Raw genomic sequence first — 14,759 nt, forward strand, 5'->3', positions numbered from 1 at the left:
CTTCTGTTGTAGCCAAGTTGCAGAAAAAAATGAATCAATCTTTTCATGCCAGGACCTTGGTGCTTGCTTTAGTCCATAAAGAGCTTTCTTTAATCTACAGAATAAATTTTCTTAAGGGGTTGAACGCATCTACTGTTTGTGAGCCACAAACATCCCACAGACGGTGTGTGACTGACCAACAGTAGCTGCATTCAACCCTTTTTTTTCTTAGGCTGCAGAGGGAGCATTTGGATAGCAACGATCCGGTATTGCTGTCAGAATCATCTAGCATATTTATCCTGGAAATTTAATTGTTTGAGAAACTCAAGTTGCAAGTTGAGGAGATTCCTAAACCAATTGGGTAAATTTTCTTCTAAGTTATTATATGCCACAATGAAAATGCAAAATTTCTTGTTGATTTAAACCCATCTTCAGAAATATGTGTTATTAGAAATTGCTAATTACATACATCAGAATTAGATATTGATTGTGATTCCAGCTTGTGAGAGGTCCTTTTGTTGCTCGTCACCAGAGCCGAGGGCACTGAGACCTGCATGGCACAAAAGCCACAGTCTACAAGGTTCTACAGTTGAAGAGCTGCCAAAGGGAGAATTTTCCCGCCTGCATGGTAACGGGGTTGTTGGAGCTCGTTGGAGGACCGTGTGGAGTCAAAAAGAAATCTCAAAGCAACATAAAGTGATATAAGCTGGAATTTAACAACATTTCTATACTTTTAGATATTTTTGATTCTGATGATGATGTTTTTCTCATGTGGGCATTTGGAGGCATTAACATGAGTAGTATGTTCGAGTCAGAAGAAATTTCAGAAAAACAATGTGGTTCTATTGATGACCACGAGAATCAAGAGGCACAGTCTGTTGTGCAATATCCTGAGATTAAAGAAACACGAGTTGATCTTCAAGAAGGGTGTAAAGAGTAACAAAGTGTTCAAGATGAATTGGACGAGCCATATGAAGCTGATTGCAAATACATGGCAGAAGAAGACAAAGCCAGAGAGAATTTAAATTGTGATGATCTCATTAATATTACTGTGTGTGCAGACGTTACATCAATGAATGATGAAGACATCATAGCTGACAATCAGATGGTTGACAATGGAAATAGTGAGAGGGAAAATTCTCCTATCAAGCATGTCATAATCTTGAGAAGGGCAAGTATAAGAATTCAATCTTTCCATCACTGGGGAAGAAATGAGGTGAAGATACATCACTACCTCATGGCGAGGAAAGTGAAGATGAAGCCTCGAATCAAGATGAACAACCATGGACTCACAAGCAAAAATACCAAAATGAAAACCTCTGTGATCAATTTTTTTCATGTTTTAATTTTAAGCCTAGTGGAGACTAAACCAGCAGGCGTATGTTATTGTTTAGTACCCTTCCTCCATTATTATCTTGTCTCTCTTGCTCTCTAATATTAATAATAGCTTTCTCTAAAGTCAATTATTGTGACCTATTGGGTGTTAAACCCAAGTAATTTTTACGGTTAGTTATTTTCTGTTACCTCATTTGAATGCAAAGTGACTAATAATGTTGAATGATGGAGAATGGGAACAATAAGAAGGCAATCAATTACACAATGTTTGCAGTTTCAAGAAGCAAACATTTCAAGTAAGTAAACATTTTGTTTAAGATGAAAGTTCACGTATTTTATTTATGGTTGAATTATTGTATCTTAGAAATCAATGCACGTTGTCAATAATTTTTTGGGCTTACACTGAAATCAATGCACACTATTAATCTAATTACTTTGAAATGAATATACATAATACATCTCATTACATCAAATAAAAAATCAACAGCTACATTGAAATCAATGCATCTAATGCAAGCAATCAAATAGGATTGAAAATTAACATCGACACTAAAATCAATGAATATAGTGAAATCAATAAAATAAGATTAGAAAAAAACATCTACATTGAAATCATGCATCTAGTGCAATCAATCAAATAAGATTAGAAATAAACATCTACACTGAAATCAATGCATTTATTTCAGTGGAAGACCAGAATATTCTCGACTTTCTAAATCCAACTTCTTGTACCTTTTGTAAAAGTCTCACTTTCTCTTCCTTTATGGTCAATAATGTTAAATATTATATAATACTATATAATATTTGTAATTGCCTTTGTGTATCTTTTTCATTCCTCTCTCCCCTATCCTCTATATCTATATCTGTGTTTATCTTTCCTTCTTTAACCCTCTATCTATATAATACTATGTTTAATATAACATCAAATTATATTATTTTTTTGTATTATATTAGTTAATTATTATTATAAAACATAAAATTAATATCCATAATCTTCAAACATAATATTGACGCATTATATAATATTATATTGTGTTATATTAGATGTAATATTATTTTAAAGCTCTTTACCTTAATATTATGATATAATATATATGTATATTAATTTTATGACATTAATATATATCTTAATATATATTATTATATATCAAATTTAATACTATATTAAAACTAAAATTATATTAATCGAAAGTTATTAAATTTAATAATATTAACATTATAATATATTCGTACAAATTAGATGTTATTCTTCTCGATCATTTTCGTAAATAAAGTATTTCCTTTTCATCTATTTCCAAAAAAAACATATTTGTTCTTGGTCTCTGTCCTAAGTAATTTTTTTTAGAAAGATCATTGAAATCCTTTAACACAATTTGATTAAAAATTATTCATCTTCGTTTTTAAGTTGCTTGTGGATAAATAATATCACATTATAAACCTCGTATATCATCACTATAATATAACAAATACATCTACGTTATCATAAAATCTCACATATTATCCCCGTTATTATATTTCACCATGTGGGATAAGTAGAGGATCCCCACCTTGGGAATGAAATGCATATCACAAAACCGTTTATTTGTATATTTACATCCATGGACAACCAGAAGCATGGTTGCGTGCCAAGCTCCATATAATTAAAGAAAGACAGATTCTCTCCTTTGGCTCGCACCTCCACGAAGAACATATGAACTCAATTTCACAAAAAAATTAAAGAGGACTCATAATTCACATAGGTCAGAGGAAGAGGAATAAATTAGTCACTTGCTTCATCCACAGGTAAGGGAAGGGTGGGACCATACACTGGTTTTCTATATTGCTAGAGTAGAGCTCACGCTTGGGTGATGGATAAAATGAGTCCCAAATTAATGCATACAAAACACCTTCACCATTTTCAATCATTAACTTTGTGGTTCTGGCCCTTATGATAAATCTCCATCAAATGTATTATATAATACCTACATTTCTACTATTAAAATTAAGTATCAAAAACCACCTTTTTTTTAGTGTTCAACACACTTACAAGCTTCGCAATTCAATAATTCTCAAATCTCTTACCGAAGGAGATAAATCGATTAGGAATTATGGCAATTGTTTTGTTGATGGTGGTAGTATAGGTTATAGTGTTTATTTTTACTAGAACGAATGGAATCCAAAGTTTGATATGTTGAGAGCTTGATTATACTAAGATGTGGGGTGAATCAATATAGTGTAGAATGGATCACTAGTTAAAGTATTCTACCTTTTTTCATGCTCAGGATTATATTTATCTGACTTCTCACCCAATTTCAGTTTAACAGTTATCTGAAACAACAAATAATGAGTTGCACTATATGTAACCAACAATACCAAATATACCAATAACAAATAATACATTCATAAACTATGAACATCAAATGGTACATGTACAAGTAAATCATGAGGGAAGTCTATAAAACAAAACCTGCAAGGAAACACCATCAACACATAGACACCAAATACTAGGTGGAAACTCTTCGAGGACAAAAACCATCAAATTCTTTGTCTTATTATTCTTCTTTATGTAAAATGTTATTGAAATCATCCACTGGAAGCCACTAGTGTGCAAGCACTGACTTGTGATATCTGTGAGCACCTACTCACTCCAGGCCACAACATGATGGAAGCACTAAATTCCACAACTATTTACAAACACCCATCAGTTGGAGGCGTCAACCCCCAATAAGCTGCAGGCACCGACCTACTTGGAAGCGCCCACTCCCAAATGGCTTTACAAACACCGCAAACACCGATCTACTAGAGGCACCAACCTGCAATAGTTTCTTAGGCACCTGCCTAAAGGAGGCCACTAATCCCTAATTATAAAGCCACCACTTGCCCTAAAGGCACCAACATTCAATTCACTTTGCGCCTCGATTTCATACATTTTCCGGTAGATCCACTTGCTAATTTTGCAAGCCTGTACTTGCTAGAGGAATTGACACCCTAATCACTATGGACAACTATTTCATCCATTTTCAAACTAGATCCACCTCTAGCTAGTATAATAACAACAATACCAAAACCTCTCTACGATAGAAACCACTCAAAAACACATTCTCATTTTTAACCTCAAGCATATCAACAACTCTACTCAATACAGGTTATTGATAAATCATAGCAACATACATACATGACTATGATCATAAGCTCAAAGGATAATATTTGTCTCACACCAACACTAGCACAATACTCACTAATAACACCTAGTAGAATACTCTACTCAGTCATATTCTCAAATAATAGCAACATACAATGTCTATTATCACATAGATTGACAATAAATCAGCACACACTCTCCCATACAATCTCACTAGCTCAGCAATATACTCCCTACAAAAACACCATTGAAACTACATAAATATTATGATCTCCATATCAAGAGCAACAAGACACTCAACAATACATCAGTCTTAGCTACAACATCATCATCACATGCAGGTCAAATTTTTCACAAAAGTGCACACGTCATTCACAGGTTGTCATTGATCTATCTAACCACATCATTACATACTCATATCACACACATAAATATATACATTTTCATTCAATCCAACCTATGGTAATTCCAAAACATAGATATTTAAATTCAATTTCCCAGACACAAATTGGACTAAATCATTATTCATTAATTTCCTTCCACTTTGTCTTTGGAGACCTCATCAACATAGACTAGGTCAGTTCAACACACACAAATACCATGGGAAATTTCCATGGGAAAAATAATGGGAAAAGCTAAATTTTTTTCATTTTTTCGCACAAGATAATGTACACAATTTTTCTTCATGACATCCACATGTATACATACTTTTCTAACACAAGAGCCACATATAGATTAAAGACTTTGACTTTTGAAATATGCTCCACCCAGATTTACTCACATCATCAGCAGTTGTAACATAACACCTCTAAGCATCATTTCAAGCACCAAAACACATAAAAAAATGCACCAATCCATGTTCAAGTACATCCTATTGTTATATACATGAATGCCCATTACTAGTTGACTCAGCCGTTGACATCAATTCCAACACCATGCTGCCAATAATCTCCTGCTTTGGTTTTGATGGAAACACTACAATCACATTACCAACTGATCTTTACTAGCCTTGACTCTCTGCTGGCTGGTTGGTCTCATTCTTCACGAGTTACTAGTCTCATTCTCCCCCTTGGACATCAATAGAAAAGGGTGGCCAAAATCCTAGAACACCATGGTGACACACAATTTTTTATGATGACATATGTGAAAGAAATGACCAAATATAACACATCTTCAAAATAGGCATTAAAAACCAAGAGAAAATTTGTTTCTCACTCTTGAACCTTCTGCAAACAACACCATTTTCAGCCAAGCAATGAATATGGAAATACTCTTCTTCTTCCTATTGAAAATGCTTCCCTTGAACATGTTTTCGGGCTACAAGCCACTCTTCATGGCTATTGTTCACTAAATTTTGTTGTTTCTCTTCATGCTTCTTTGCAACATGCAAGAGACTACACAACAAACCATAGGCTTCGCAACAAGCCAAGGACTCACAACCAATACGACCAAATGAGAAATAATGAGAGTACATGGCTTAATAATTAAAATACAAGGATGAAACATATAGCTCACTACTACACATCCCTAAACAAATGACTCTCACCTATGCATAGCCAAACCAAGGGCTATTCAACCAAAATGGAAATCATAGACAAGTACATACATATGGCTAATGTACATTCTTTTGTACACAAGTCTAAAACAAAGTCTACATAGCCAATTTCCCAAATGATGAACAATTACATACATGGTTGAAAGATATGCCTTTCACTTATGACTACAACATGTGTAACAACCACATGAGCTCAACATACCATAGAAAAATGTACATCTCCCTATGAGCTCATGCACCTTCCAAACTTCTTACCGATCCTACCAACCTGATCTTAGTATTAGGCTCTCAATCACACCATATTTCTATTACATTTTTTTTTCATTTCCTCTTCAAGCTTCCATGTTTCTACCATACGCTCTGCCTAAGACTAGACAAGCCTCACATTTCTATTTTGTAGTTCTCAAGTGAATAAATCTGAGAATAATAGATTACAGCAGGTACTAGCTTCTCTCACTCAAAATCTAAAGAGGAAGAGATTATCTTCAATCTCTTACTTCTACATACTCTTCCCTTCAGCATGTACACATAATTTAGGGTCTTGATTCCTTTTGCAATCACTCTCTTGGAGCTTTCATTTTTAATGTTGTAACCTTTGGATTTGAAGATGACTTCTTTTCCTTTATCAACCATCTAACTCATGCTCAAGATATTATGTTGTAATCCTTCAACCAAAAACACATCAACTGTGCTTGTCTTCGTATCACCAAGGTTTACCTTACCTTTTCCTAACACCTTGGTTGGTCCATTATCTCCAAGAATAACATGACTACCTTTGATTTTATTCATGGAGAGTAATTTTCTCTTGTCTCCTGACATACAAGGGGAACATATGGTGTCTATGTACCATTTTTCATTTTCTTTAAGTATCCATAGAGTGACACCACACTTCACTTGCTGCTCGTCTTTCTTTTTCCACAGCTTGGTAAGCCATTTCTTGATATGTGCATTCACTTCTAGCTTCTTGTTATTCCTACTCTAGGTAAGTTGCTCCATTTGCCTAATTTTCCTTGAGAATCCGGATAGATTATAGTCTCTATACATGTGACCAATATCATCACAAATGTAACATCTCACATGACCAAGATATGAGGAAAAAATATCATATCTTATGTTGTTCACACTAAATCTATGCTTTGCATTAACCATACTTTTACTCCATGATTAAGATCTACAATCAACTTCTTTGTGGAAAAACATGTTACATGAAACAAAATAAGAATAAAATTGCCTTGTATAGTTGAAGGTTGTCGGTCTCTTTTTCTTCCCAAATTATTGCATGCTCTGATGATTCGACCTAAACAATCTGCTTCTACAGCTAGCTAAAACATGTTCAAAATTATGGGAAATGTAGCGTTCAACCTCATCCATCAAAGGGGTAAAGGGGTTATTAATCCTCCTTTTAATTCTTCCATATTATTCTCTAGGAGCAAACAATCTTCTTAACATTGGTGCTTTTCTTGGTTCATTTATTGACTACTGATTCTATTGCTTACTACCTTTCTTGTTGCTCACATTTCTATCATTTTCTGCTACAAGCTTTTTAGGTGCTCCATTGTTGTTTCTTCCTACCTATGACCTAGACTCTCCCTTGTGAAAGCCAAGACCTTATTTGTTCAAGGGATATATTTAACTACTTAGAATGTTGTCCACTACCTTAATTCTTTTCTTCATTTTTAACTGGGTGTCTTTCATTTCTAACTACTTCCTTATTGAGACAATTTTAGCCTCAAGATTTCCACATTGATCCTCTCTATCTTTTAGTTGATTTGCCATCACATCCTTAATTCTTCTCACTTCTTCTAACTTGGTCATGAGACCCATGGCTTCATGCCTGAGCTCATTCTCCTTCTCATAAAAAATATGTAATAAATTTTCTTGATCTCTACACCCAATTGTCATCCTCTCTATTTCAACATTTAGATTATTGATTACAACCATGGCTGAATTAAGTTCATATTGAAGCACCACTATTATATCAAAACCTTCATGACCTTGAGTGTTCAACTCTACATGGATAACATCATAACTATATAATCCATAACTAAGAAAGAAATCACCATTATCCCATTAGATGGGTGGCTCATCATCAGATCTATCTTGTTGCATCACATTTCAATCTCTCGTGCTTTCATTTCTAGTTTATCCTCTTGATGGTTAGCCACTTCAACACTAGGGGGATGGATTTGATTGGGATAAGAATTATTCTTCTGAGATCCCTTCTTCTTATTTTCCTTTTTTTCTTCTTGTCTTGCTATCCATTGTTACCACTACTAGAAAATGAGAAATTAGTGACTAGGTGACTAGAAAAGTTAGTCACCACAACTTTTCCAAGTGAAATTCTACCAAAAATGAATAATTTTAAGTGACTCAAATAAAAATGACTAACATAAATGACTAATTTAGTCTCAACTTAAAATATACGACTAGCTAATAAGTAATACAAGTAAAAATGACTAATATGAATGACTAATTTAGTCTAGGAACAAAAATACGACTACCTAACAAGTACTACAATAATACAAATTAGTCGTTTATGTTATTCATTTTAATTGTCGCTTAAAGAATCTAAAATTACAAGTGGTAGGGGATTTAAATGTTGTTATCAATTGGTTGAAAGATTATACTTCCTTAAACACTTCTTTATTGGATCAATGGATGATTATAGCTATGGAGTCTATTAGAATATTCAGGGTTATATCCTTCATCACATTCACAGGGAATTAAATTCAAAGTGTGAAAAATTATTCAAAATGAGAGTGGACTTACAACTTGGTCAAATGTGTTATTAAGAATACTGGCAGGGAAAAGTGTTGTGTAATGTACCTCATTTGAACACAATATATTTTCCCCACTAGCATAAATACAATTTAACATCAATTCCTCTTCATCTTGACATATTTCTTCATGATGTAATTGGAATACTAATCATATTTTTCATTTAAATCTATGAGTATTATGTTGACACCTAAAACCTTTACAATGAGCTCTCCTATTTTCATATACATAATTAGAATTTCATTAATTTAAGTTCATTTATGCTATATCCATATCTATGTTCTAATTAGAAGAAAAATCTTTTTTAAATCCATCTTTTTCCCTTTTATTCACCCAACCCTTACCTCTATATATTAAGCTTTAATAATTTTATGCCACTTAAAAATAATCCTTAATAATATTATGCCACTTGAAAAATAAAAATAAAAATTATCTGTCAACATCAACCAATAAATAACTACATATAAACAACATATAATCAATTACAAAATATTGGCAGACAAATTTGAAAAAAAACATTAGAAAAGCTTGGCTAATAAAATTGGAAGAAAAATTAGAAGAATTTGGAGGACAAACTGGAACACATAATGATAACAACATTTTCACCTTTGTCTGCCAAAATTGGGTGGACTTTTATCAGGTTCTGAGCACTTTGAGACATGGTTCATTTGTTCAATTCCACATTTTTCAAATATCTTTCTTTTCTTTTGAATTGGTTCTTTGAGAAACTAAAAATGGTAACCAAGAACCATGATAATAATGGTTGGGCAGGAGAATAGTCAGGGAAAGCATCCACAGATCAACAATCAAGTCGAAGCATAAGAGGATTGAATCGATAGATTGGCTAACTAGATCAAAACTACAGATCCTTCTCGAAACTAAAATCCCTTCCTTATCGAAACTAAAGACCCTTCCTCCCCCTCCACTGCTTATGTTTCTGAGCAGATATAATATCATGCTACTAAGACTACTCATTCCTATCCCACTTATTTAGACCCTTAATGTTATTTTTAGGTGCATCTTTCATCACCAGTTAATTCAGCACGACATGCTCTGAATGAAGTATGCAAGTCTACACAATGCATGGTGGAATGCCTTTTTGAGTTGGACCCTAACAATCAACCGTTTTTGAGTTGGAATGCCTTTTTGAGCTAGCAGAATGCATGGTGGAATGCCTTTTTGAGTTGGATTAGACACAAGGTCTTGCCTAGCATGCCATTTTAAATCTTAAAAAGCAAAAACAATATCATTTTGAAAATCTGTTCTTTTAGCATTTGAATGACAGATTTGTAGGCTTAGCATGAATTCCTCCCTTATGATTGAGGAGAGTTAGCCTTATGTGAGAAGGATGATCATCAAGGTGACAATGGGTGATTTCCTCAAGTAACTTTGGGGTTTGTAGTTAATAATTGAATATATATTTTGAAGCACATATTTAAGAGGTAGAAATCAAGTGATTTTCTCCTTGGATTGATGGAATGAGTCTAAGCACTTATTCCATTTCTTAACAAACCATCATTTGGCTAATGTTATGGATCTTTTTCTTTTGAGAAAGAAGTTGCCACAAGATATTTGAAAGCTTTTATGGCTACCGCAAAGGCTGGATCAGAGGATTTTGCTGGCAACAATCCTGGAAATCAACTTTGTTGCAGAGTGACAATCACCAAATACTCATAGGTTCTTGAAAATTTGAATGGATGTTCTCTGAGATGTGTTTAACAACCCAAGTGAAATGGCCATATTCTCACTATGGCAGCAAGAAAATTTCCCCTTCTCCTCCTTCATAGAATTTAGTACAAACCTCTTGTCAGGAACATACACAACCACCTTCATCTCCCAAGATAACATTGAATATATTTCCTCTGTTTGTGGATGTGATCTATCTGCTACAAGGAAAACATGTATTTATCTATTGATCTCAATCCAACTGTACCCAAGATTCTTTTTTATGCCTCTATCATTCATCATTTTCTCTATCGTTTCAATGTTAATCCCCCTGTCGGCTACAACATAAATATTTGAGAGAAGCACATAAGGGTTGATTGTTAGGGTCCAACTCAAAAAGGCATTCCACCATGCATTTTGCTAGCTTCATATTATTATGTATTTTACATGCACCAAGAAAAAACCTCAATAAAACGACACTAGGTTTTGTTGGCATTTTATTGATAAAATCTTATGCTTCATACGAGCACCTAGCTTGGCCAAGAAGTTCCACCATATATATTGCTCCATCACTGGTGTGATCTGATAACATTTTCTCATGTAGTTAAAATATTTATAGCATTCATCAACTAGTCCTGCACAATTACATGCAAATAAAACACGAAGGTCACATGATTTGGGTTCATCCCACAATGGCTCATTTTTTCAAAGAGTTTGAGGGCTTCCTTTCCAAAGCCATGCATTGCATATCTTGCAATCATTTCATTTCATGAGACTATATCTCGATGAGGAATTTTCTCACATAATTTAGCTTCCATATGAATACTCCCACATTTTTTACATGTCTATCAAGGCATTCACTACATAATGACTCAAGTACATTATTGAAGACCGAACATAGTTACTTTTTCCAACAATAGAAGCTATGCCATAGGATTCCATGTTATTAATTTGTATTGGAATTCTACTCAATTGGAGGTTGCACCATTGAAGAGGCAAAGTAAACATTTCTTCCTATTTAGAATTTCCATAAATTTTTGCCTATTGCTACAACTTCAATACTTTGATTCTCTTTTATTTTCTCTCTTCAATTGCATTCTTGTCATCGTTGCTTTGATTTTTCTATTTAGCTATCAAATTACATCACAGTAACACAAAATAATGCCTCTCCCACAAGCAAGTCATGCTTTTACAACTTTTTTACCCTTCTCCTTTATTTATGTCTAGTCATGTTATGTTGTATACAATGTACATTGTGAACACAATTGTACAAACATATCAATTCTCAAAGGCCTTACCTTACAAATGTATAAGCGTTTTGATTCTCAAATGCCTTACCTTACAAATTCAAAAGCATTCAAATTCTCAAAGGCTTTAAAGTACAAATATACAAGCATTTCAATTCTCAAAGTCCTTACCATACAGCTAGTCCTAAATTTTTCATCTCTGAAGAAAAGAAAAGTAAATAAATTCCAGCTTAAAAATAAAAGGATAAGGCATCTTAAGTTCAAATAAAATTTGTTATTTGATGTCTCATATAGTGGTTGTACTCCTCTATGCTAATTGTAGGCCATACTCTACTTATCGTCCTAGCTTGTTCCTAGCAAAAAATGATCAAACATAAAGATACTAGTTTGGTCCAAATTGATGATCAGTGTGCAATGAAAAAACTAATTGAATCGTTGATAGTTAATTTGATTTAAAATCCTTTTTGTTCCATCAACAGTGAAAAATAAATGTTGATATCTTGATATATTTGGTGCTACATTGTTTCAGAAATAATCAAGAGTTTTTAATAGTGTTTTGGAATACAATTGTCCATATGTTGAAAGGGGTGTCAATTGTTTAGTCATATCAATCTAGTTCTTTGTGTCTACATGAAGCAAAACAAGTTTCATTTCAGAGTGAGCACTAAAATAAGGGTTAAGGTGTACAAAACCCCAGACAATGAATGTCTACATGAACCAAAACAAGTTTCAATTCAGAGTGAGAAATAAATTAAGGGTCAAGGTGTGCAAAACCCCAAACAATGAATGCTCAAAGCCCTTATATCGAATGCCCCATCTAAAAAGACAATACCTCGGGAATAATATATCATACAAAATAGAACAAGCACTAAAATTATGGATCAGGATATATATATATATATATATATATATATATATATATATATATATATTATAAACATAACTCTAAATCACAATATGTTACTGATAAAGGAAAATAAAAAAGAATACCATTTCAAAATAGCGACAATCTCATGCTTGGAAAATTAATACATATATGTGCAATGGAAAGATGTGTTAGTAAATTATATATTACAGAGCAATGGAACACATAAAATATTATAGAAATATAAACACAGAAAATGCATAAAACAATATAGACACAGGTATATGTGGTTCACCCAGTTTGGGCTACATCCATGGAGAAACAGCCAGTCCTTCCTTTTATATTATCCAGCAAACTCAAGAGATACAACCTATAGAAGATCCACTGTAATTCCCTCTTCGCTCTCAATCTCCTCTCTCTTCCTCACTCAGAATACAGATCTACATAGACGCAATACAATTCCCTCATATATAGCGAGGGGTTGCCTTCTAGGGAAAAAAACCCTAAATTAAACATAACTTCTACCATCAGATCTCTGCCTAATGACAACCCATACTGACTACGAAATTACAACATTTTACAAGGAAATTTAACACCTATTTTTAGCTTTGGGGGCGCTGCCCCCAAACCCCCCGCCAGGGGGGGCTCCCAAAGGACGCAGTCGTCCCCCCTAGACCCCCCCTGCAGCGAATATTTTATGGCTGGTGTTGCCACCCCATTGTGAACTATGGTCCAATGCGGCAATACCTTTGAATACATAAGATAATTAGGCTCCACACCCAACAAGATGGTGAAGGTGAAAAAGCATGAATCATGCCTCCAACCTGAAGCTTGAACAGTGCTCAAAAGTGAACAAAATATTTACCAGATCCCCTATCATCTAGTTAGAGTGAAAAGTTACTTCCTATAATGCTCTGTTTACAACCTTTATAGTTTCATTCCCTGTTGTCTCTTTGTAATTCTTTTCTAAAAAGTCTACGATAGAATTTGAATTTCTTCCTATGGAATTTTCCTTCCATGTTGAAAATGCACCAGGTGGATCTGTCTGGTAAAGAGAAGGAGCGCCTGTATATGGATCAAAGCCTACAATGAGCGTGCACACACCAAAGGGCCTCACACCACCACTTTGGGTGTACTTCTGTTGGAGACCTGCAATGTATCGAGTGATATATTCCATAGTAACAAGACTCAGCAGTAAGTCTATGACTTTGACACTCAATTCTAGCCTTATTAATCAGAACACGAGAATCTGCTTGAACCCCACACAACCCAATGCAATGTGGTTATCTAGATTTACAATCTTCCATACTGTTGTGTGAGGCTGATGTTATCTTGCATTTTGGAACTCATGGATCCCTAGAATTTATGCCTGGAAAGAAAGTGGCGATGAATGATGTATGTTAACCAGATAATTTGATAGGAAATATCTACAACATATACTACTATGTTGCAAATAATCCTTCTAAAGATACTATTTCCAAATGTTATAGTTATGCCAATGCAATAAGTCACCTAAAACCTCCAACAGAGAATGATAGCTTATACAAAGATTTAAAACTACTGAGTGAACTCATGGCTTCATACCAGTCACTAAAGGAGAGTGGAAGAGGCACACAGATAGTCAATGATATCGTCAGTACTAGTAAACAATGCAACCTTGACAAATATGTCGCCTTGCTTAAGGAAGGTACAAAACGTCTAGCTAAAGAGAGGGATTTTGTAGTGGGTAGAGTATATAGTAATATCATGGAGATAGAATCTCTATTTTTAGCCTGTGGCTTGCATGTTAATGGAGAGCCACCTACTACAATGGAATTCGTAGCTACTCTAGTTAATGCAACTACCCTAAATAGACATGAGGATGAAATCTGTTATTTTCTATGGATTCTTGTAGAAGAAGTATACTGAAATATAGAATATATTTACAGAAATAATGATAGTGGAATCCTTAAAGATGTAGAGTTGTTAGAGCATATAACAGAAGCATCCCGAGGGGCCATCTCTGCATTTGTTGATAGGAAAAAAAACAAGAGTGGTCAAGTGGTCAATGTTGTAGAGATAATTGGTTCATTTCTTTGATTTGGAAGAAAGGATCCTTGCCATCAGCTTCCAAATAAGCCACATTATTACTAGTGATGATGGTAACTATGTGATTGTTGCAAGAGGTGCAAAGGTTGTGCCAATATTTTCATGTGAGTTAGATTTTTCCACCCC

At 34.1% G+C, this 14,759-nt stretch overlaps 1 pseudogene; it reads left to right on the forward strand.

The window, feature by feature from the left end:
- The window catches only part of LOC149252326 (magnesium-chelatase subunit ChlH, chloroplastic-like), a 32,024-nt pseudogene extending 17,346 nt beyond the window's left edge, over positions 1–14,678 (forward strand).
- The last annotated feature ends 81 nt before the right edge of the window (positions 14,679–14,759 follow it).

Source organism: Pinus tabuliformis, chromosome 7, assembly GCF_031772625.1.
Source record: "Pinus tabuliformis cultivar Carrire ecotype Pingquan chromosome 7, CPIR1, whole genome shotgun sequence".
NCBI lineage: Eukaryota > Viridiplantae > Streptophyta > Pinopsida > Pinales > Pinaceae > Pinus > Pinus tabuliformis.